At 38.9% G+C, this 22,094-nt stretch overlaps 1 protein-coding gene and 1 long non-coding RNA gene across 7 annotated transcripts in view; one reads left to right on the forward strand and one right to left on the reverse strand.

The window, feature by feature from the left end:
- Positions 1-22,094, forward strand: part of NR1H4 (nuclear receptor subfamily 1 group H member 4) — a 110,987-nt gene that overhangs the window by 4,047 nt on the left and 84,846 nt on the right. For 4 of the 6 annotated variants that reach the window (XM_038558798.1, XM_038558797.1, XM_038558793.1 and 1 more), the window contains exon 2: positions 5,392-5,503. The exons of 1 other annotated variant lie outside the window; for it this stretch is intronic. The gene's annotated coding sequence lies outside the window, so the exon portion shown is untranslated. The remainder of the gene's footprint in view (positions 1-5,391; positions 5,504-22,094) is intronic. One more of the 6 variants, XM_038558796.1, reaches the window with a different exon arrangement.
- LOC119868497 lies at positions 6,547-16,180 on the reverse strand. Its single transcript, XR_005370676.1, has 4 exons — positions 15,934-16,180; positions 11,450-11,986; positions 8,340-8,398; positions 6,547-6,680 (listed from the first exon to the last, which is right to left on the reverse strand). It is a non-coding gene; the product is annotated as an uncharacterized LOC119868497 (long non-coding RNA).

Below are 22,094 nucleotides of genomic sequence, written 5' to 3' on the forward strand. Positions count from 1 at the left end.
CATAAGCAATATAAGAATCATAGTTAAATGATGTATTTTTTTCATTTTCTTTAGGAAATACATTCTCTGGCATGAGATATGCCTTGAGTAAGCAACTTTAGACTCTTAAGTGGGGCACAGGAGTGATAAAAGTGGGATGTTATGATTGTTCTGTTAGAACAGATTGGAGATTAGAGATAGGAAGAGAAAAGAGGTGAGTACACCAGCCAGGCTAATGCCTTCATCCCTGTGAAGGGGGTAAGAGTCATGGCGATGGGGACATATAGTCAAGGGTAGATGTGAGAGGCACTTGGAAGAAAGAAGCAAGTCACAGTCCATGATGAGAGATCAGTAGTATCACAGCTAGAAGAGAAGGGTATCTTTACTGTCTTGGATTAACTTATTCTTGCTGAGCATTGACCAGTTTCGCAGAATTGACTTCGCTTAGTGCTGTGTGTTACCCGAGGTGAGAAGAGTGACTGCTCAGAGAGCAGAGAGAAGAAGTAATTTTCTTGGCATTGCTTTCCGAGAGATAAAATCTTTTCTTTAAAAAATTGAGATTAATTTACATATCATAAGACTCACTCTCTTAAAATGCAAAAATCAGTAGCTTTTAGTATAGTCACAAAATTATACAACCAGCATCATTATCTAATCTGGAACATTTCTTGTTACCCAAAAAGAACCCCATGCCCATAAGCAGGTACCCCTTATTTCTTCTTTCTCCATCTCTTGGCAAATACTAATCTACTTTTTATCTCTGCTGATTTGCCTGTTATGAACACTTCATACACATGGCCTTATGTATCATATATGGCTTTATGTGCCGGACTTTCATTGAGCATAATGTTTTTAAGTTTCATCTGTGTGGTGGCATGTTTTAGTGCTTCATTCCTTTTTATGGCTGAATAATATTCCATTATATGATGGATAGACCACATTTGTTGATCTTTATCAATCGATGGACGTTTGAGTTGTTTCCACTTTTTGGCTATTCTTAATAATGCGTAAGCTCTGCATTTTTGAGATAGCCTTTCCTACTTCCATGAGCCCTTTTAATTTTTTTAACAAAGCAATTTTAGAAAAAATTTTTTGAGAGATTTTATTTTTAAGTAATCTCTACTACAAACATGGAGCATGGACTCACAACCCTGAAATCACAAGTCACATGCTCAACTGCCTGAACCAGCCGAGTGCTCCTCATGAGCCCTTTTTAATATTTCAAGGGTACTATGAAAACATCCCATTGTCTCATATAGCTATTAGAATGATGCCATTAAAATGGAAGATCAAGGCATTGCTTTTCTCAAAACCCCTCAGTGGCTCCCATCTCACTAATAGTGAACACTGATTCTGAGCACAAATTCCAAGGCTTTTTTGATCTATTCTCCTAACTGTGTCTCAAGGGATCACTCTGTAACCTCCTACAGCCCTTCTCAGTCAGAGCTTTTCTAACCTCATCATTAAAAAGAAAAATCCTGCACCCCTACCATGTTTTGAGCATCCAATTTTGCTTCCTGCTTTATGTTTCCCTTTGAACTTGTGCTATCTATATATTTTGTTTTTCTTCTTTATTGTCTATCTTCATTAGAATGTAAATTCCATGGGGATAGGAATTTTTGTGCATTTTGTTCACTGCTTTATTGCAGCACCTGGAATAGTGTCTGGCAGATAATAGATGTTCATTAAATATATGTTGAATGAATGACTATACTTGCAGTTAGGTTGCTCAGGCTGTGTAAAATATCACATTCTCTGTTTGTGGCTCAAAGGATAACCATGCAATAAGAAAGTTTATCTCCCTTACTTTGATTGGAAGGCCCAATGAGCATAAGTCTTTGACTATACTCATTAGTTTAACTAATGTAGAATCCAGGAATATCACTTGATACATCAATTTATTTAGTAGAAAGAACTTTGGAGACCTGGGCTTATGTGAGGGAGGCTGTGGGGAAAATAAAAGGGATGTCTAGTGGTAAGAAGTTTGGGAATGACTACCGTAAACAGCTGTCTTAGGAGGGTTTTGGTGATTGAAGTTGGTTAATTTTAGAAATTGAGTGGGAAAAAAACTGCATTCTAAACAAGTTTATCAGCATGTGCCATTTGACTGGTCTCCTGTTCAAAGGTTCCTGTTGCAACTCCTTTTGCATCACTTGCATAAAACTGAGGCAGCAGTAAGTGACAAAGGTTTTATTTATCTCCTGTTATTATCTGTTGACTTTTAAAGGGCTGGGTAATGAACAGACGCAGATTAGCTAACCCACTGGAAAGGATGAAGCAATGTCTTGTGAGGCCCAAGGTTCCCACCAGTCCCCTTGGAACCCTCTAAGCCCTGGTCATGGGCTCCTACTGAGACTACATCACAAGGAACTCTTTCATTACATAGCTTTGTGGACTGAGGCTCTAAAAGGGGAAGAAATGTGTTCAGAGCCATGTGTTAAGTAAGAATCTGGCCAAAGTAAAACAAAACTGCTAATTGAGTACTAGTTTGAGAGAGTCAATATTGATTGTGCTCAGGTTGTACCACCAGGCACTTGCTCCGTATCATATCACTGAATCAGTACTGCAACCTTGTGAGCTAAGTGTTAGTTTTCCCATTTTATATTCAAGGAGACTTGAAACTCATAGACGCCGAGCAACTGGCCAAAGGCCCCAAGTAAATGGCAGAGCTAGGATCCAAATCTAATTATCTTTGACTATGAAAAATTTTCATCTCCTTTTCTGAAGCCTAGTGTCTCCAAGTGAGAAAATCTCTTTCTTTAAAGGTCTTATAGCTCCTGCTCCTTGCCATTCACAAATAATAGTAATAATAATAATTATTATAATGATTATGCATGCTGGGTGCCTATAATATGCCAGGCCTTGTTCTAGGTTCTGGGAATACACAAGTAAATGAAAGGAAGAGATATTCCTGACTTTGTGGAAGGAGAAAGACAATGAACACATATAGAAACAGTTTATATAATTTTTTGGAAGGTAGTGAGACATGGAAAATAAAGAGAGCACGGTAAGGGGGATTGGAATATCTGAGTGTGGCAGGTTCAAATACAGCACTCAGGGTGGCCTTCACTAAGATCATACAAATCATACTTGAGCAAAGACTCGAAGAGGCAATTATCTGGGGGGGAAACTTTGAGGCAGAGAGAAGAGCTGATGCAAAGGCCCTGAGGCAGACACATGCCCTGTGGGTTTGAGAAACAGTGAGAAGGTCCGTGTGATGAGACACCAAAAGTCAAAGAGGAGAACAAAGGAGATGAGTTCAGGTGAAATGGGGGCCAGGTTGTGCAGAGCCTTGTTGGCTACTGTAAGGATGCTGGCTGGCTTTTACTCTCCGTGAAATGGGGGAGTCTTTGTAGGGTTTTGGGCAGAGAAGTGACAAGATCCAACTTATATGTTGAAAGGATCCTTCTGGCTGTTGTGGAGGGGAATGAAGAGGAAGAAGGACGGTAGACACCTCAGGGCTTATGTCAGAGGGTAGCAATGTACACAGAGGGAGGGGACTGGGTTCTGGGCAAGATTTGCTGAGGGATTTGAGAGAGAAAGAGCAGAATCAAGGGTGCCTACAGTTTTCCCACTGGGAGTCTCCCCATTGAGTCCTCTAAGCCACATGGCTCCAAGGAAATGGAGGGTTCAACCTTCACACTGTGTATGTGACACATGGCAAAAGAGTCTACAGTCTGAGGGGAAACCAAACCACTATAAACTACTTCATTTCTCTATATAAGTTGGCATGTTTTAAATTCCAAGTAGCAAGACTTAGGACCTAGTGCCATTATCTCTAACATAATCAGAGTCTCTTAAGCTCTCTGAGCCTCAACTCCTTTTTCTGTGAAGTGGGGATTACTGGCCTGCCATCTTGGTTGTGAGGTGAAGTGAACTCCATGGAGCCGTGACGGTGTTTGGTGGTGCCCAGTGCACAATAAGTGCTCAAGACATACTTGTTGAGCCACTAAACGAGAGAGAATGTACTCAAAAGACCTTTAGGAAAAATGTACAAATCTCCGTTAGGTTTGTTGTTAGTGAACAAAGACAACTGCCGAGGCCAGCAGCTTTGGGGGAGACCTGAAATAACAGCTTAATTACTTTGCTTTGACTTAGCCTGTCAATTCTACTTGTTCATATAATGAAATAATGAGGACACCCCCTCAGCATTTCTAGCCTCTGGTGCTTGTAGGCATCTTCATAAGCCAACAGCACCTGGCCAACTTACATAAGAACAGCTCTGATGAGCAGCCTCTTTAATTAAGGACATCTACTTTTTAAAATCAGTCTCATTAGAGAGTTCTCTGTACCATGATCTGATCATTGGTGAAGCTGGTAATGAAGATATACAAAGTACATGAAGCCAGGAGGAGTTGAATTCTAATCTTGAGCCAATGAGTTAATACATGGAAGTGCTTTGTAAATGCTCCAGAAGCACTAGCTGTTCTTATCATCTGTAAATCCACTTGTTCTTTTTTCCTCCTTCCCCCTGCTTGCTATCATCTTCTCTCCTTCCTCTCATCTTCCCTTCTTCCCTCCCTTCCTTCTTCCTTCCTAATCCACTAATCCACTCATTTTATGACTGTTTTCTGACACCTGTTTTGCGGCAGGCCCTGTGGTAGATGCCAGGCATATGAAGATGAATGAGGCTCATGAGATATTCACGTGAAGCCAATTAGGAAGCAATGTGGAAATAACATCTGTGCAACCCCTTTTTTCCCACTGATACTATGTTAAAGTAACATAATTGCCTGAGTGCATATACTTAAGTTCTCCAGACTTTTTTTTTTTTTTTTTTTTAAGATTTATTTGTCTTAGAATCTCAGACTGCACTGAGCACAGAGCCCAGCTTGAGGCTTGATCTCACATCCCTGAGATCATGACCTGAGCCAAAACTAACTCAGACGCTTAACTGACTGAGCCTCCCAGGTGCACTACATTCTCCAGACTTTTGAGGTCCCTTTTCTCTTCATGTGGGAATAAATTAGCTCCAACCTCCATCACATGCACCGTGGGACATTCAGTGCCCTACTTCAGTGCTTTCTGAAGATTCCTAGCAGTCACTTCTTACTCTGGTTTCTTTCCTGCTCTTCATTTGTCATCTTATCTCCTACTTTCTCTCTGCTAGATCTGAATGGATTTATCACAAGCAACCCAAACCACCACTAACTCAAGGTTACTACGGATAAGAGATTTTCACTGTGTGTTTTGAGTGGCTAATGGGGGATAGGGTGTGTAATTTAAGCACAGAGTAGGAGCATAACTTAATATGGAATGTCAGGCTCTAGTACTCCTTGAAATGTATCAGGCTTTCCTAAAATTCCCCCACTACAAATGCTCCTCTTTCGACTCTGGCCTGTTGCTCTGTAAATGGGGCCCCATTTTGCTCCCCATAATTTTCTCTCAAAACCCCTCCTCTGGTCTTTCTAGACATGGACGTGGAAGGGAGCAGCAAGTGTGGAAACCAAAAGACCAGAAAGAAGGCTGTGGCGGAAATCTAGGTGCCAGATGACTGTGATTTGGACCATCATAAGGGGAGGCAGTAAGTGGGCAAATAGATTTACAGCTCTTTTGAAGGTAGAGTTGACAGGTTTGCTGATGAAGTGGAGTCGGGATCTTAGAGAAAAAAAGTTGGGATAGCTCCAAGATTCTTGGCTTGAGCAACTGGAAAAATAAAATTATCAAAAGTAACTCGTGTTTAATGCAGAATACCTGGAAAACATCTAAAATATAATAAGAAAACAATCATTACCCAAAGTTTCTATTACCTAAATATAAACATTGTTAACATTTTGATGTTCCCATCTAGTCATTTTTCCTGTTCCTTGTTAATTGTTCTAGGCTTTTTCCTGTATGTATGTAATATTTATACTAACATAATATATAAAGCAGTATATATATATACACACATATATACATATATATACATATATACATATATATACACACACACACATTTATCCTGCTTTTTAAAGAAAACATAATGAAAATACCTCTGAGCTGTTGATACCCAACATTTTTCTGCCAGCAGGTAGCATTATGCAGGCAAACTTCCCTGTAGCATTATTTTATTTATAATATTGTATTTCCCCATGTCATTAGATGGTTTTGGAAAACACTTCATTTTTCTTATTTTTTGGAAAACATTTTAAATATATATATAATATACCACAGTATAAATGTAACATAATGTCCTGAGCCATTTCTCTATTGTTGGATATCTAGGTACCTTCCATTATTGTCCTATGAAAAATAATACTGCAATCTTTGAAACACTTGGGTGTGTCTCTGATGATTTCCTCATGAGAAATCATTGTGAAATTAGCAGGTCAATATTTTTAAAGACAAGAAAAAGACTTCTGGATTATTTATTATTTCTCAGCATTATACCTAACGCATCATGATAAGGTCCCCAACAGTGAGTCATTTAAGCACTCACTTACTCAGCATCTCACCAGGCTTTTAAAATCTGTGCCTACTTCTCTTCCAGTTTTGATTAAACTAAAAAGGCTAACTATAATTAATCTTTGTTAATGAGCATGAAGAACATTCTAAAGTCATGAAGAAAGTGATGATTATGAAATCTTTTCATCCAACATCATGCCCTTTATTTTATAAAAGAAGAATTTCCTTTTCCACCAACCCCATGCCAATCAATGGCTTTCATTCTCAGCCGCCTATCTGGCAGGGCATGGTCCAGATCTCAATAGCAGGTATTTCTGGAAAAAAAAAAAAAAAAAAAAAAAAAGAGATGAATCTAAAAATAATAAATGTTTTCTTAAACAACGATGGCTTCTTCAGATGCTAAGGTTGTCGCTATGACAAATAACTGAAACCCAATAAAACAGAGGACTCCATATGTGCAGGCATGGAAAAGAATAACAAAGTTAGGTCTCTGGCTATGAGGCAGTTTCAGGCTTGCATAGTGGGTCCTTGCTGTATGGTTTGGACTCTGATACGACTTTGCAGAGGTGCAGCAAGTGTGGCTGTGTTATTCACATGTAAAACAGGTTCACATGAACATCCCAATTTTGGGTCCTCCTCTTGCCGTCCTCTCCTCTCTGCACACACTCATCCTAGTTCATATTAATTGATTATTTCTCTTTTGGCATATGAAATCCGACCATGATTCTAAGAGTCAAGGCTATCCAAAAGGTATATTCAGTGAAGTGTCATTACCCTTCTCATCCCTACCAAGCCATTCCCCTTCTCCCATTCTTTCCATATCATTATCACCCTCTCTTCAAAGGTAGTAATATTATTTGTTTCTAGTTAGTCCTTCCTGCATTTCTTTTGTACAGATGAGCAGAAACATGTATTTTCTTATATACTTTTCTTTTTTAAAAAATATTTTTACTTATGAGAGAGAGAGACAGAGATGCAGGCAGAGGGAGAAGCAGGCTCCATGCAGGGAGCCCAACATGGGACTCGATTCCGGGTCTCTAGGATTGCACCCTGGGCTGAAGGCGGTGCTGAACTGCTGAGCCACCCGGGCTGCCCTACTTTTTTTTCTTATGGGAAAGATAGCATACTTTACACATCTTTGTATTTTCCTTTTTTCCCCCCTTGGCAATATCCTGGAGATTATTCTCGATCAGCTCATAGAAATCTTCCTCATTGTTATTTATAGTGGCATTATACTGTTGTGTGGTTGTATCATAGTTTATCCAACTAGTCCCCTATATATTTAAGTCATTCCATATATTTGCAATTGTAAACAATGATGCAATGAACATATATATGTGTGTGTGTGTGTGTGTGTGTGTATATGATTGAAAATGTATCTTCAAGAAGTGAGATTGCTGGTTCCAAAGGTAAATGCGTATGTAGTTTTACAACATATAGTCAAATTTCCTTCCTGAAGAGTTTTGCCAGTTTATATTCCCACCAGCATGTATGAGGGTGTCTGTGCCTGTTTCCCCACAGTCTTGTCATACTTCTTAATTTTCATCCATCTGATAGCTGAGCAATCTCTAAAATCTGATTTCTATATCTTCAACTCAGCAAGATTGCCAAGTGATTTCTTTTGGCAGCATTTTCCCTGCATTATGGCCTGGAAACTGCTTCCCAACAGTAAGCTGAACCAATCCTAAGTCTCATCTCATTTCTTTCACTTTTTTCAGGGATGATAGTCCTAAATTCTATTATCTAATGTCTAATACCCATCATTTCCAACATTTTGTCCACTTTTTTAGTCGTTTAAGGCAAAAGCATAAATTTGGTCCCTGTTACCCTATCATGGGCAGGAGTAGAAGCTGGTCCAACATTCATCTGATAAGGTTACCAGATGGAGAAAGGAGATAATCAAGTATTACCAAAACAATAAAAAAAAATTATAAAACTGAATAGACATGTTACATTGAAATAGGCATTCTTACAGAGAATTACAAGCAGAAAAATTTTGGAAACAAAATCCATCTGATGAAAATTCTTCACTCTAAAAAAAAAAGAAAAAATTATTTTACAGGGGAAGAGAGAATAAAATAGGAAGGGAATCTTTCTCTGCAAAAGGGAGAATAGCTGAGTAGTAACAGACTTCTCATTGGCAGAATGCTAAAAGACAACATACCAAATTTTTGAAGGCCTGAAAGGACTTGATTTTGAATCTAAGTTTCTCTACCAAGACAAAATATAATAGGAGTGATAACTGAATTTTAAGAGGATACTGTGAACAGCTTAATGAAACGAATTTGAAAAGAAATGGTTGCTTTTCTTGGAAAATATAGATTATCAAAATTGACTCAAGAAGAAATAGAAAAATGGAATAGAATTGTATTTACAAAAGAAATTAAAAATTAGTTTCAATATATACCTTTTAAAATGCACCAGGCCTAGAGATATCTATAGGAGAGTTTTATTAACTTCAAGGAACAGATGAATAAAGGAAAACTTTCTGAATCATTCAAAGAGGCTATCAGACCCTTTTACCAAAGCCAGACAGGTTAGTGGACCAGTGAAGGTCCAGTCAGGAGAGAGAAAACTTGCCAGTTGTTGAAAAATGATAAAATAATGGAAAGAATTGATAACTAGATGTAAAATTATTACCCAGGTAACTGAAATGATAGAAAGAGAACTCTAAGGTTATCAGCATTGTAGCAACTGTAGAAAGCAGGTTCCACCCCAGGGCATGAAGAAATAAAGGGAAGAACTTAAATTCATTCAACTATATAGGTTAGAGGAGGGTCTCCATGTCTCCATGAACTGAAATTCAGATCTCTCAAGAGAGGCTGCTGTCCCACCTTGTGCTAGTGTCTGGAATGTGGTGAAGTGGGGATGTGGAACATGCTGAGGCTGGTTCTGGAAGTATCAGGGAAAAAAACCCACCAACTAGATTCAGCTGTTGCTATGGAAGGACCTGCTGCTGCCTGGGTGAATGAAGAAGCGTTGCTGGGATACTACACACAGGAAAAGGAGCAAACAGAAAGATCATAGCAAGCTGTCAGGAAGGAGTAAATCCCCTCTTCCTCTTCTAGCTTTGCAGTCTTTGTTAGAGCCTAATAAAAAGCCAGCTGGCAGAGCAGAAACATGGTTTGCAGAGTTCTAGCATCATGAATCAAAGTGCAGAAGGGTGGGTGGGCTTTGACCTGGGAGACAGTAACTCAACAAATATCACAGAGAACATACATACAAAGGAAAATTTACCCCCACCCATTGATAAGTGGATGAAAAAATTCTTAAATAAGCCATCAGCATATTAAATCCAGCCACATAGAAAAAATAATATTCCACAAAAAATAGGGTTTATCCCAGGAATACGAGGATGCTTCAACCTTTGAGAAGCTATTTACTAACAGGTGGAAGTAGATAGGTACTGAAAAGGTGTTTGATGAAACTCAGTGCATGTACCTAATCAAATTGCTCGGCAAAAGTTAGGTTGGGAGAAAATCGTTATACCTAATGGGGAAAATCAGAAAAATTCCTGCTACTGTCAGAAACAAGGCAGGGAAGCCCATTATCACTGCTACTATTCAACATTGTCTTGGAAGGCTGAAAATATACAATATAAGGAGAAAAAGAAGAAAGTATAAATATTCGATTGGCAGAGATAAAATTGTCACTTCTTGTAAAAATCTGGTGTTCTTTTTTAAAGAGTCAAGGAAACCAATGGAAAAACTAATCAGACTAATATGGAGACTCAAGATCACACATGTTCACACAAGAAGCTGGAGACCATAGCTTTCCCATGTATCCCAGTGAGGACCAATTAGAAAGTATAAAATAAAATTCCTGCTCATCTTAGTGCTAAAACTGTAAAATGGGCATCATAAAACCTAAGAAGAATTGTACTTATAACTCAAAAACTATACAATATAGATATGAATAAACCTAACAAGAAATGTGCAGACAGCTCTTTTAAAGAACACAAAAGACATTTTGAATAGATCTGGATGGGAAGACTGAATTTCATAAACATATCAATTCAATCCAATCTCAGTATATTTACAGCTGGATTTTTTTTTGAAAGAAAACTAATAAACTGATTCCAAAGTTCATCTGATTGAAAAAAATGGTCTAGAATAAAATATGTTTTGAGAAAAAAGAATAACAAGGATCTTGCCCTACCAGATATTAAGCCATACTATACGGCAATATTAATGAAAACAATGCTTATGTGGACTTATACGGAAATAGATAAATTGATCAATGAAACAGAAGGCAAAGTTTAGAAAGGGAGGCATACATTTACAGACTTTAATCTATGGTAAGTTGTCATTTCAATAGAGAAAAGAGCATACTGGATATTGACTTGGTAAAAAAATATAAAGTTAGATCCTAATCTAACACAAAAACTCAAATGATTGCATTTATGTAACTAAGAAAGTATTAGGATAAAATAAAGGGCAACATATTTAAGTCTTAAAAATGAAAATGGCTTTCCTAAGCAACACATAAACACGGAGGCCATAAAGAGAAAACAGTGGACAGACAGGATGACATACAAATGGAGATTTTGTTTGCCCAAAGTAAAATACTATATACAAAGTTAAGAAATTGAAGGCTGCTTGGGGGAATGTTTTTGCAATGATGTTTAATAGATTATTAGCGTCTGGGGCACCTAGACGGCTGAGTCACTTAAGCTTCTGCTTTAGGCTCAAGTCATGATCTTGGGGTCCTGGGATTGAGCCTGGCCTAGGGCTCCCTGCTCAGCGGGGAGTCTGCTTCTCTCTGTTTCTGTCTCTGTCTCTGTCTGTGTGTCTCTTTCTGCCCCTCCCACCCCCCACTCATGCTCTTTTTCCCCCGAATAAATTTTAAAAATCTTTGAAAAAAATAGCCTTAATAATCTTTTCCAACATTAAAAACCAGCTGTAAATGTTTTGATTTAGGATTTTTTAGTTATTAAAATGGACTATAAGCCAGGCACTGTGCTAGCTCTTTCCAGACGTGCTTTAGTCCTCAGAACAACCCTAGGGAGTTGATATTATTATCTCTATCTGGCAGAGCAAAAACTGAGATTCAGAGAGTCTAAGCAACTTGCTTAGTTACTCACAGTTTCTGAGTGACGGGGCCGAAATTCAACAGCAGCTTTTGACTTCAGAACCTTTCCCAGGCCCTTTCTTCTTTCTAGTGCTAAATTAGTTTACCTTCAACATTTCTAAAATTGCACTATTATCTCCCACAAAGTATTCCCTGACCTCATCTTTCATAAAAATGCTATGGTCTAGCAGAGTATATTATCCCTTTAAGCCACCAATAACACGATGACAGAATAAATGCATTATATGGAGAGGGTAATGTCAGTGAGTGTACAAATATTTATTCTAAGTGAAGGGAGAGGGATAACCTTATCATGTCCATTCACAATTAAAAACTTGGCAAAAATAGTAGCTGGTCGAGAAATCTGAAGTTGGCCAGTTTGCTAATTTGGTGTGTGATGTTGTCAGAATTATTCATCAGCTTGGCTTCATGCTGACAAGCGATTTCTCCAGGGCCAAATGAATTTCATGAGCCAAACCCATAGGAAGCTCTTAAGCAAGGAATTTGAAGATGTTCTCTTTATCTGCCAATGAACGACTCCATGCTAATTCTTGATTGGGATAATGGGGTGGAAAAAAAAAGAATAAAGTTAACAGAATTAAAAAAAAAAACCATGATGTTTATTTAGATAAAAACCTGTGGTTCCTGTTTTCCACCTTATCTTGGTCAAATATTTGAGCAGATTTGCAATTAAAGAGCTAAATCGACAGTTTCCAGTTATATTTCTTACTTGTGGTGCTGCTAGAGTGTAAGTACTGTTACCTTTGTTATTTGAGATTGTTAAGAACTGAGCTAGTCCTTCTAACACTCCTTGGTAGATTCCTTCCCTCCTGTCTGTCCTTTTAACAATGGCATTTTTCAGAATCCTACCCAAGGCCTTCTCTACTGGTTTCATATCCGCTCCAATGGCTCCAATTACTACGGGTGTGCAGATAATTAGCTGTGTTATTTAGGGAAACGTTGGCTGCAAATATCAGAATGCCCAATAATGGCTTAACAATGATGATATTTAAGTATTATCTCATAGAACAGGAAGACTGGAGATAGTATGTTCCCGGGTTGGTTCAGGGGCTCAGAGGTGTCATCAGGTACCAAGGCTCTTTCCACCACTCAGCTCTGCCATTTGCGAGGCCATCTCAGAATTTCAGGATGGCAGCTGCAGCTCCAAACCTCAGGTTCCCATGTAACACATTCCGAGTGAGAAGGAAGGGAGTTTTGAAAGCAAAAGAGAATTTTCTTCTTCTGCCACTCTGTTTTATCAGAGAGAAAGATCCCTCCTAGAAGTTTCCCAGTAGACGTCTCTGGCCTTCGAAATGGGTCATATATGCAAATTCAAAACTGTGTACTGGTTCTGATAAAAATTGTAAATTTTAGTTGCTGTTGGATAATACATGTTTGAAAAATTTAAGCAAGCTCTCTTAGTGTAGGATCCCTAGAAAAGAGAGTGTGAAGCAAAACTTTCATGCCAGTGTTTACTGGAGAAAAGGATGTAATCCTAAGAATGCAAGAGGGAGGGGGAAAAGGCAGAGAAGGAGGAAAGCAAGACAAGTCAGTAAGTTGCTAAGCTTAGGCACACCTTCTCTAGAAAACATTGCTGGCTGATGTGGGACATCTCCTGAGTGGCCACATGGATTCACTATTCACTGCTTCTTAGAACAGTTCACTGTGGAAGAAAAATAAAGGCATGACATTTATTTGCAAGCCTGTTTCCATCATCGCTTCGTTGGGGGAAAGCCTGCCCGAAGGGCACACTGAGTTTTCCTTGCTTCCCTGATGTTGCCCTTTTGGGCAACCAATGGCTAGGAAAATCAGATTGGGGCTGCACCCTGGACCTGCTGCAGTTCCCACACAGCTGGTGCAGAGAGGAATCCGTGGCCAAGCCAGTCTTCATCCCTGGGGAGGCTGAGAAAATTGGAGATGTTAGGATATGAGGTGATGGTGGCAGCAGCTGGGATGTGAGCCATATCTGGGATTGCTCCAGCCTGGGAAGAAAGGCAAGTGGCCAAGGCTGTAGGGTACATGAGGATGAGTAGATCCGGAGTGGGGCATAGACTTAGCTCAATACATTTGCTGAGGATCATATGTTGCATGAAAAATGGGTGAAAGAATCTGAAGAGTACTTTAAAAGTGACATTAAAAGAAAAAATACATATGGCAGAGTTCTTTTGGCTATTCTGATCTTTTTTCTGGATACTTTTGGATGTCATTACTATTTCACAAATCCTTTTCTTCCTTTTACCAGTCCTTCAATTTGTCATAAAAGCTATTATTTGGTTTTCTTAGACTTAAAAAATTTAAGTTTAAATTTTGATTTACTTCTCCATAGATTAAAGACCTCTATTTGAAAAGAAAAACTTTAAAATTATTAGAATAAAATATTGAAGAATATCTTTATATTTTCAGGTAGGAAGATATTTCTTAATCAGGACAAAAGTACAATTTATAGAGAAAAAGAATTGACATTACAATGTTCAAATTCTGTGTATCAGAGTTAAAAGCCCATAGGGAAAGAGAACATATTTGTAATGCATATAACTAGAACAATTCAAGATTCCAAATAATGTAAAGATTTAGCTACAAATCAATGAAAAATCCAAACAATCCAATAGTAATATGGGCAAAGAATATAAAGAGGCAAGTCACAGAATAGGAAAACTGATTGGCAAATAAACCTAACCAGTAATCAAGGAAATGCAAATTAAAATGAGATACCATTTTAATCCCATGATTTTGGCAAAAAAGTAAGAAAGCTGACAAGATATAGTAGTGAAACATAGAGAAATGAGATTATTGGTAGAGCGAGTTTGGAGAGCAATTTAGTAAAGTCTGTTAAAGTTGAAAATGTGCATACACTACAGTGTTACCAGTTTAATTCCAGGGATATACCCTAGAAACCACTTGAACCTGTGCCCCAGAGTTAGATGTGAGAATGTTCATTTCAGCATTGATTGGAATAGTGAAAAATTGAAAACAACCTTGCCATTCATCAATGGGAGGGCAGATACCTTGCAGAATAATTACAAAAGAATCCAAATGAATGAACTAGTGTGCATTTTTCATGAATGAAAAAGCAAACTTCAGAATAATATGCATAAAGTTTAAGTGAAGCAAGTATGACAAAACCTTAAAAGATTTCTTGAACACGATTCATTAGTAATTTCTCGAGGTTCTTAAAAAGATATTTTGTTTCTCTGTAGAGTGGAAAATTTCATACCAAAACATTCGTAGGAAAAAACCCTGAAGGAAATAAAAATTTCAGTTTACTGAAATTTAAATATTTAAATTTAATCTAAGTGTCAACTAAAGCTGAATTCAGAAGCAGGTCGTGTCAATTGGAAATGTTTGAAAAAAAATCTTGTTGCATACAAAATGCTAAACTTTTTATTTATAGCCCCAAACAATAGAGATCTGTTGACTTGATAAAAGTTGGCAGAATGATTCTACATGAACGAGGAAAACAAAACAAAAAAAGCGATAGAAAGGAAATGAGCAGGGCTTATTTTAATGGATAATCTGATTAGAATGCCTGTCACAGTATTTACTGATGCTGCTTACTTTTGCCAATATCTGTGTAAAGAGGTGTGTTAAGCAGGATATAGTTTTTTTTTTTTTTTTTTTCAGGATATAGTTTTAATGGCTGTCACAAAGAACCAAAATAAGAGTAGCTTAACCAAGGGAAGAGTCCATTTGTCCCTCCCGTAATAGTCTGTGGGTATGTGGCTCAGGACTGAAGTAGCAGCTGTGTGGTGGCAGGACACCAACTCCTTCAATCCTGTTGCTTTGTCATCCTCAACACACAATTTACTCGCATGATCTGAGAGGGTGCTCCAGCAGTCACCACCATGTTCACGTTTCATCCTGTCGAAGCAGATACAGAGGCCGTGGAGGATATGCTCTCTCCTTGTAAGGAGGCACATGCTCAGTTGCCCATGTTAGTTCCTCTCACATCTCATGACTATACCTGGCAGCCAGGGAGACTGGGAAAGTTTGCTCTGGGTGTCCATGTACCCAACTAAAATTCAGGAGTTCTGATTTTAAGCTTGTCAGAGGAGATTGGATATTGGGGAAACAATTGAGCGACTGTGCTCCCCGTGGGGGAAGTCGTTCTTTAACAGCTATTCCCAGATTCTTCTTATGGAGGGAAGTGCCCCGTCTAGGAGGAAATGTCTTCTTGAGCCGTTTGTGTGTGAAAATATAAGAATTAGGGCAAAGACGAGGAGAAGCAGGTGAAGTGAAAGGAGCTTGGATATTTCTTTGTGTTGGTCAGTGGAGGTATTGGGAAGAGGAGAAAGGGGAGGGGTACCAAGTAACTTGGTAATGAAGTTGAGGCTCCTCAGACTTTTGTCAGGCCTGCCACCCAAAGAAAGGCTCTGCGAGGTTGGGCTTTAGGTGTGAGTGGGAATCCAGGAAGGGGATGCATGTCATGTGCAGGTTGATATTGCACATGACGGGAAAGTGAACAGTTCCTGAGTGGAAGTACTTAGAAGCACCCCCTACCTTTCTATGGGCTTGGTGTCCTTGAGCCTGATTTTGGGAGAGTTATTTTCCAAGAATCTCTTGGGTGGTGAGTGAACCACTGGCAGGCCTCTTTCACGTCTTTTAGACATGAAGTGGACCTGTGTTCTAGGAGGAACACAAGTCAGGCCCTATCTGTGGGCCTTGCTAAACTCAGTCTGATTTAGGGGCAGGCCACTCACCCCTCTGTGTCTACGTTTCCCCTATCACTAAGGGATATGGTACAACACCAAGGCTCCACACCAGAACACTGTGAGAACTTCACAAGGTTTGTTTGAGAATTTTGATGAGAATAGTCACCAAGACATCCAAACTTGAGTGTTGATCATGGTTTCAAAAGTTCTCTAAACATTGACACTCTGGGATTCTAAGAAGTTATTATTTTGTGGCTTACTAAAAAAAGATCATACTTGAATCATCATTATTGAAAAAGTTCTTTGTATCTCAAGTGGACTCAGCTAAATGGTCATTCATTCATTCACTATGATAGGTACTATGGGAAGATGACACAATGCATTAGATATGGTCCTTGGCCTCACGTAGCTTTTCATTAATTGGTTAGTTTATTCATTGAGTCAGCAACTATTTAATTAGCACCTACTATGTGCCTGCCACTAGGCTAGGAAGTAAGATGAATAGGAATGAGAAATATGGCCAGCCTTTGAGAAGTTTCCTATGGGTGAGGCAGGCATGGAAATACACGGTAAGACAGCATGATTCATGTCATCAAAGAGGAAAGCATCAGGTGCTGTGCTTGTGGATAGAAAATATACAATGTGTAAAGCTAGAGTCTTTGGTGGGGTCTTTAAGATGAAAAAAGTTCAGACTGGGAGGGCCCTCCCAGTTTTCAAAGCATCTGCAATTTCTCTGGCATTGTTTATAGAACAGAGCCTGAGAAAATCTTTTCTGCTAACAAGCCAGAATTTAGTTTATAATTAGACAAGAGGGCTCAACAACCAGGGGTGATGGAACATTGCCGAGAATCTTGGAGAGGACCAAAGGGAAGCAGTTTAAAATTAATTTAAATTTTGAGGTTTTGAAAATGTCCATTTATTTTCCATGGAAACCAAGCTCACCCACCTCAGAAACTGGATATTTATAGGTGGAATTGTTTGTTGCATATTTACCTGCTTTATTCCCAAGGAGTGACTATAAAATACTGATGTGCCAGGCAGTGCCAGCTGCTTTATGTATATTATCTTATTTAATCTTTGTAAACATCTTGTATGGGAATTCTTGATCGCATTTTATGAAACAGAGGCTCAGAATGTGTCATTTGTCTTAGTTCATGCCATGAGTCAGGTAGGATCAAGATTTTAACCCAGAGTTTATAAGACTATAAGCCCTGTTATTACAGTGTATCCTGGATCCTATCATTTTTACAGTAAAACTGTTTTAGCTGTTTACATTTTATGCTCTCCTATCTCCAAAAATCCATGTAATAAAACACATTGTAATAAGCATATAAAAGTAAAGCAACTACAATAAAGATAAAAAAGAAATCAAAGCCCTTTAAGGCAGGGATAAAATAATCACACTCATAAGTAACCATTTTCCATAAATGTTTGTTGAATGAGCAAATGAATGGATTAAAGTAAGATTTGCGATTTTAAGCCTAGAAGTTCCTAGAAGCTAGAACAAAAAGAGAAGTGTGATGAATTATATACCTAACATAAGAAAGTCTGTAGACTTGGCAAAATAAGTGATTGTGTGGACTTTAATAACAGGGGTAAATATGAATGATGATATTTTCAACTACAGTATTTTAGAAGAAATAGAAGTGATCTCTATATAAGAGTTATTTTTAATTTTTTTTAAAGAGATGATAAATCCTTATGAAGCATTTCTACTAAGGCACTAAGCTAATAGGGTCTAGGTAGGTCTCTTTCTGTTATTCTAATACAATTCTGGCTCCTGGAGGAAAAGCCCTCTGCCCAGAGAAGATGTACCCGTACAGGGGAAGAGTGGAGTATTGAAAACTGACGGGTCTGGGGTCAAACCCCACCACTTGGACTTCCTAGCTGTTGGCTTTAAGCAAGCCCCAACTTTAGCTTCCTTAGCTGTAAAGAAGGTACTTGGAAAGTCTTTTTAGTATTAGGGTCATTATCTGCAGAAAATCAGGTCATGGCATAACAAGGATGATGATTATTATTTAGTTTTTTTTTAAATTATTTGCAGCTATGAATGTCTAAATTTGTTTCAGTTAGCTTTTATGTTTGTACTTTTTTTCCATGTTGTTTGTTTATATAAAGTAAATTTGGATTTTACTAGATAATATGCCTCATGAAGATAGGAAATGCATCATTCTTATGCATTGTGTGCCCAGTGACTGGCCCAGAGCAGAGGCTTGATAAATATGTATTGAATGAATGAATGAAGCAATGAACCAACGAATTAGGGGGAAGTGGGGAGTACTCGTGCTCATGACCACACTCCTCCTCATTACACCATGCATCAAGGATTCTGATTTGGAAAACATCCTTCTGACATCACATTGTGCCTGAGGAAGAAGGGTCTGAGCCTTCCCTGTGACCTCATGGGTCTGAGTGATACTCTTTTTTTTTTGGCTCCATGCAGGGAGCCTGATGTGGGACTTGATCCTGGGTCTCCTGGATCACACCCTGGGCCAAAGGCGGAGCCAAACCACTGAGCAACCCAGGGATCCCCCTGAGTGATATTCTTATGCTCTCTTTCCCACTACTGCTGATTGACTTTGTAATCACCTTCCCTGTCATACTTCCTTTTACATTTTAGGAGGGAGAAGAGGAACTACAGCTCTGATGATAACTTTAGATTTCATATGTGGTTGTTATAGACACATTTTGCTCATTTTTATCATATAGAGAGTAGCCTTGTTTTTTCAATATAGTGTACTCAGCAATTAAGCCCAGGGAAGCCCATATTTGTGGATAGATGGTTTAATATTATGCTATGAGAGCAATACCCTAACAAACTAACCCATTATCTTCGCTGAGGAGATGTTACCAAAGTGATTCATAGAGACTGAGGCTTAGAACTGGATTTTAAAAGTCAATTAAGAAAAAAATGTTAATAAACCCAGTACTTAATACTTTTAGATGGGGATTCATAAAATCAGAAAGGATAGAAGAAAAATCCAAGGATGTGTTTTAGAGGAAAAAAACTGAAAGAAGGTGGCATCTACAAAATTAAACCCAGTAATTAAATTCCAAAGAGCAATGATCTACTTTTCTTTATAAAATTATCCTGGGCCTTGTTCTGATGATAATCTGATTCTCTTTGATAAGTACAGTAGCAGAGAGGGACAACGCTTTGAAAATGGGCTTTGTTAAAATGACAAAGCGTTCACTCTTTTCGGCTACATCGGTGATATCTGATCCTGAAATCCGATAAGGGTACGCTCCCTTCCTCTCCCTACACACTAGAAAGAGGGGGATGGGTGACAACATCTGCTGTCTGAAACAGTTCATCATTTTGTAGTGGGATGTGTCTCCCCAGAGTGTCACCTTGTCTTATATCCTCTCAATATAATGAATGATGATGTATCATCGTAGTAGGATTATGGGTTTTTTTCTGGAATACAAAAACCCAGAGAGGGATCCCTGGGTGGCGCAGTGGTTTGACGCCTGCCTTTGGCCCAGGGCGCGATCCTGGAGACCTGGGATCGAATCCCACATCGGGCTCCCGGTGCATGGAGCCTGCTTCTCCCTCTGCCTGTGTCTCTGCCTCTCTCTCTCTCTCTCTGTGTGTGTGACTATCATAAATTAAAAAAAAAAAAAAAACCAGAGATGGGTAATGGTATTCAATGCATCTTTTGCCTCTTGCTCCAGTCCTGCCTGTAAGACCCCAACCCAACCACGGATACCTAAGGTGTAAGGTCTGATTGGCTGAGTTAGACCAGGGAAGAAAATTGCCTGATGTGCTAGATGAAGTGTTCTCACAGGCCATGGGCTCCACTGTCCAGGAAGGGAGATTTTAGCCATATCTGCAGAGGCACCACCAGGGTGACAGGTCCAGGAGAGAGCAAGTTCAAATTTCTGGCCAGAAACTCAAGTGTATGAAAATAACCCTATTTTCCTAGTTCTGCCAAGCCGGAAGGAGGTACAATCGTGGTTATTACTGGGACGCTACCCCAATGTTGTGTCAAGCTCTTACATATAGTAAGACTTCATCAATCATGGGACACCATCCACAGGGTTCACCACTGGGCTGGCCATTGTCCCAGCTTGCAGGGGCCCTTGCTACGGCTCTCTGGCTTCTCATCATACTCAGGGTGCCTCAGTCTTTGGCAGGGCTTGGAACCCCTGGGCCTAGAGCCCAAACTTTCTAGAAACCCATTGAAGCCATTCTCTTGGAAGTCCCCCTACTAGCCAAGGCAGAGTGGGGGGTGGGGGGGTTCTTACTAACCTTCTACTTTCCAATCTTGGGAATATCTTTCCTTTCAAGCATTAAGGGTTAGATAAACCCAATGGAAGAATAAATAGTCAATTAGGGTACCAACAACATAGGGGATTAGGCACACACACACACAGAAACTTTTAAAATAGTTATTATTACAAAACATCATTTTATTGATCAAAAGAAATCTAAATGTAGCTGGATTTCTTTTTATAGATATTATAGGTTAGTATTGTTTTTGTTTTGATTTATGTTTGGAGAATGGTAATGTTGGCACCATATTCCTCTCAGGGTCTCTACAATTCTTAATCTTGCCCCCCAAAGCACTTCCCTTTCTTCTCTACTCTCACGTCATCATTTAAATCTCTTTGAAGAGGGCTTTCAGGAGTTTTCTGCTTTCTTCTCAGTTGGATGTGTGGGGGCTTGGGAGTGGGTAGGCAAAGAGAAGGAAGTGTGTGAGATCTGTCTCCCTGAGTAGAATGGTGGCTTTTCTGGAAGCACTGGAGAACAGAATGACAACACACAAATGATTATCCCATTAATATCTTGCTTCATTGGTCATGATAAGCTATAATCATGATAGGAGCAAAATTTGAGAACTGTGTGTATTTAGTTCTCTTGAGATCAAGGCAAGGAATTATAACCAGGTTAAAGGGGGCTGTGTTTACAGGTGAAATGCCCATCTGTTCTTTCTGCTAATTTATTTCAAATGATACTGATATTTAGTTTCATTTGTCTTAGTTGAAGTAAGAGCTCTTTCCATTAAATTTTTTCAGCACCCAAGATGTATTCTTTAAGAAACAAAATATTTATTTTTTTTGTATTTTTGCCACTTGAAACAGTTTTTTTTTTCCTAAAATATATTGTGCTCCACCCCACCCTACCTTTTAAATGGAAGAAAAGGACATAACTTACCCCTCTCTGTAGCTCTTGAACTCGTTCTCATCTGGGCTTTACTATTAAGCACAATTCTTTCACATTTTGGAGAACACATTAGTTTCTTGCATTGTAGCCACCTCTCACCTTGCTCTTATGTTCTTTTCAGGTTTGTTGATGAACATTTGTTATCAGAGGGTGAAACCAAGCACCTGGACTGGGGAGGATATCTACCAATAAAATGTGCTAAGACCTACGCCCAGCTTTAATTCAGAGCTTTAATTCATGGCAGCCATTTCATTTCATTTCATTTCATTTCATTTCATTTCATTTCATTTCATTTTTAAAAGAGTTTATTTATTTATTCATGAGAGACACACAGAGGCAGAGACACAGGCAGAGGGAGAAGCAGGCTCCCTGTGGGGAGCCCGATGTGGGACTCGATCCCTGGACCCTAGGATCACGACCTGAGCTGAAGGCAGATGCTCAACCACTGAGCCACCCAGGTGCTCCCATGACAGCATTTTAATGGCCATTTAATCAAATTTAATTGAGGAGGGTATATTAAATAAATGTTAGGCCCAGTGTTACTTGGTTACTTGATAATTTAATCTCCTTTTTACAGTTGTGCTAGTAGACTCCTGAGCAGTTCAGGAACCTGCCTAATGCTCTTAGACTTGACACAAGTTTTTTAAACCATGTGTCACAATCCATGGGTGGTCCTGAAATCAATCCCTAATGGGTCAAGATCAATGTTTTAAAAATTAGAATAAAAAATTATTGGAATAGAAAATATCAGAACAGATGACACATAGAGGCCTAAGCTTTTTTTTTTTTTTTTGCAAACTCTTATTTCAGTTACACATGTGTGAATGTGTGTGTACATTTGT

The sequence above is a fragment of the Canis lupus genome, chromosome 15, assembly GCF_011100685.1.
Source record: "Canis lupus familiaris isolate Mischka breed German Shepherd chromosome 15, alternate assembly UU_Cfam_GSD_1.0, whole genome shotgun sequence".
Classification (NCBI taxonomy): Eukaryota; Metazoa; Chordata; class Mammalia; order Carnivora; family Canidae; genus Canis; species Canis lupus.